Source organism: Mesitornis unicolor, unplaced genomic scaffold, assembly GCF_000695765.1.
Source record: "Mesitornis unicolor isolate BGI_N332 unplaced genomic scaffold, ASM69576v1 scaffold18989, whole genome shotgun sequence".
Lineage (NCBI taxonomy): Eukaryota > Metazoa > Chordata > Aves > Mesitornithiformes > Mesitornithidae > Mesitornis > Mesitornis unicolor.
Window position 1 is genome coordinate 124,106 of NW_010205472.1, and position 3,842 is coordinate 127,947.

The following is a 3,842-nucleotide window of genomic DNA, read 5'->3' on the forward strand; positions in this document are numbered from 1 at the left end:
TACATGAGCCAGCACTCTAAGCACAGACTCACTGCTTTTTTTTTCCATCTTTGGACAGTAAGATCCTGAATGAGGCCAAGAAGTGCAGGACTGCATCCAGATGACCTGAGTCACTTCAACCAAACAAAGGGTTGACTTCTAGCTTTGGCCAGGTTCATTCATTTACCTGGCAACACTACAGTCACCTCTACCTAATCAGGTGATTGTTCTCTAAGACATAAATAAACAGATAAATTATGCAAAAATAAGTTTGAAAGATCTCTCTCTACCTTACAGTGCTTTAACTCTTAGATGCGACAGTGCTGCCAGTCAGTGAGCAGACAGAAGCTGCTGCATCACCACTCTGACGAGCCTTACAGCATGCTCGCATGCAACTCTCACATTATAAACAAATGCCCTCTGTGCGCTCTATTTTACCGACAAGATTTCACATTAGCATTTTTAATTATTTAGAACACCTCTGTATTTAGAGCCTCCGAATGATTTACCTCTGTATTTACACTGATTCTGGGATAACCAAACAAAAGTTCTTCCAAGCCACTTCCAGTAGAGAAAGAGCAAAAACTACAGACTAACTAAAACTAAAAGCTATTTGATCTTATGTATTTATGAAATTCCTTCAGTAAGCACTACCAGCAATACAAACCTTCTTTGAGATGACCTGAAATCCAATGCAGCAATATTGCTGAGACTCAAGTATTTCCCCAATTTATGCTCATGTAAGCAAGGTCCTTGAAGTCCATTTCTCACAGAAAGAGAATAAAATTTCTGAATCTGAATTGGAATCTACCAATCTGCAATTCCTAGAGGATCAACACCTCACCTGCATTCAACACAGCCCAGTGCAGAGGCTTGCAAAGATGTCCATGTAGTCGAGATGTTCAAGAGACATCAGAGCTAAGTGGGTACTTCTATACAGCACAGTCAACTTGTATGCCATAACAATATGTTTACATGGAAGGTGTCATCCTTCCTGTAAAACAGACTAAGTTTCTTGTCAACAACACACAAATACACATCCATTCTTCAGCTACACAACTCTGGAAATACTCCAAGTATTGCCTACCTGTCCCTTTGTACAGTAGTGTTAAGACTGAAAAATGCTAAGAACACAAAATAATAAGGTAAATAATTTCAGTATAGTAGGTAATGATCTCATTAATGTAAGTAATAAAAGAAGAGCTTTCCCGGTATAAAAAGTTTTGTTAGGGAAAAGGACTCTTCGCTTTAACAAACTGTAACATTGTGAGTGACTACAAGATTGTAACATTCAGAAAGAGGTAGGAAATGTTAGTGGAAATACCTTGGGAAGGATCAAAATACTTCTAGCAGTATTGAATGCAGTAGTTGGAGAAGATTTTCACCCTTCTTTGAGGCTGGAGTTGGTTAAAATCATTGCCTTCGGTTTCTTGAGATCTTCTGAAGACTGAAAACAGGAGAACATTAAATGTTACTGAAATTTGTCCCAGGTTTGCAAGCAATGGTTTTGGGTATTTGAAAATAACTTGCTTCTTTTGTGCACAATCTCTGCTCCTTTTGTAAGCCATGAGTAACAGCTCATCATTTATTTGTTTTCAGTTTCTCACAGAACCAGTTTGTTATGATTACACTCTCCTACACAAAAGCTGGTCGGGATTTCCAAACGCCCTTTCATTTATTTATGGCAAGGTGCAGTAAAAACACTTGCTTACTCCAATGCAGTGCAAGAATCTGGTAAATAAAAAACATTTAACACCTTTTACCCCCTAGTATAGAAAAGAAAACTAAGCCTTTATAGTCAAAATGTCTTTCTCTAGTCTGCATATATTCATTACAAGGCAAAGCAACCGGTTGCTCTTCTTTCGAGATAGAACAGGTGCAAGTTCAGCAGCAGCACTGGCTTCTGTTCATCCTTCTCTTGCCTGACATAGCTTAAGAGTGTATAGAGACTTCTCTGGGGTTGCTTTTTAATTTTTAGAGGGTTTTGTTTTATTTTATTTTGGTTGGTTTGTTTTGTTTTGTTTTTCTTTAGAGCTTTAAGAGGCGTGCTGGTGACCCAGCCCACAGCACATCTCCACAAGCGGTAAGGCCAGCAAAACACAAGACCAAGAAGCTGCAGCAGGAGGGCAGGGGAATCACAGATACCGTATCAAGCCAGTATTGCTGCAGAACATCTTGTACCAAATCATGAGAGAAAGGCAAGGAGAGATTGATCCACAGCTTCGACTCAGTTGTCATCCATCTATCCAGACAAGGTGCATAAGGGATCATAAATCAATTAGATTGAATGTTACTATAAAGTCTGTTTCTTCTTACAGTATTCCAACGTGTGTATCATACAGATAAACGGAGAACAATATTAACTGAGATCAGATAGAAGGGCTTTTTTTTTCCCTTTAAACAAAAGGTTCTGAATTTACAGCTCAAGATTTTATTCCAAGTTTCCCCACACTCAGTCTAAGACACAGCTTTACCTTATTTGGAGAAAAGCCTCTATTTCAAGGAAAAACATCTAAAATCAGGATCTTAAATTTTTAATCTTTGCTTTTTTAATTAGAATCAGAAATAGAATTAGAAAAGAAACAGAGAAGTGTTTAGAATTCTGTGCCCTCTTCAGGTCTAAGCAAAAGAAACACTTCTGTTTGGCAACCCTGCCCTTTGTAACTCCCCTCCCTCAGACTACATCAACTGGCTCAAAAAAAAAAACCCAACAAACCAAACGTCAAACAAACAAACAACAAAAAACCCCCCACCCTTCACGTATCTCATATCTTTAGATCTTCATAGTTACACTACCACTTTTCAGTTCTTGTTGTTTTTTTTAATTTCCTTTTAAGAGCTCTGGGCTTGGTCTGGTTTGCCATGGGCTACTAGGTAATCGTAGTAATCTCTCTCACTATGTGAGCCAAAAAGTAAAGAACTCAGAAACTGAAGATGAAGCCTATGAAAATTCATTCCTTGGGTTTGCAACAAGAGTTTTCAATATTCACAGTACACAGACCAGTGACAGGACAAAACAGAGAAACATAACGTGTAATACACTGAAGCAAACTATGCCATTGAAGAGGCTTCCACTCCCCTTCTCCTCTCTGCCTGGAGCTCTGCCACAAGGTATTGCCCCAGAGCACAGGCAACACTTGCATTTCCACCATTCCAGTGGCATTAGGGTACAAAAAACTTACTAACATCTCAGACAGCGCCTACAATGGGCTCAGATGCAGGCACATGCTCTATTCTACCAGCTCTGCTACATGAGCAAAAGGAAGTGGAAAGCTGGAGGTATTTATGTCTTAAACCGCTACAAATTACAATTGACAAGGCTCAGCTATTACAGCCCTAATACTCTTCACTTATCCAGCAACACCACTAAAAATCAATGCAAGTCCACAGTGCAAGAGTTACTTCTAATTGGTAAAGACAGGAAATTCAAATGGCCTGTCTAGCAGTTGTCTTTCCTTTAACATAGTTCAGGGTTGCACTATGTCAGATTTGGAATCCTGTGGAAATACAAGGAGAAGTATATGCAAGAAGTACAAATTACACTAGTTTTGTGCATGACTTGTTCTCATCTTCATTAAGCCTCTTCTCTCCTTTGCATCCGAGAGCATGGAATCTGACTCCATAAAGTACCTAACGTGATGGACGTGATTAAAAGACCCTAAAGACATTGAAGATTCCTAATAAAATATAAAAATAAAAATCAAATGGCACAGTTGAAACTGAGTTTATACTTGAGGGTCCATTGGTAAAACAGAATTTCACGTATTAGGTGGCCAGCCCAGACTACAGAAATAACTTGGCATTTGACTTGCTTCCTGTAAAGCTGAATTCCTACTTCTGTACCACCCCCATTTAGTTATCCT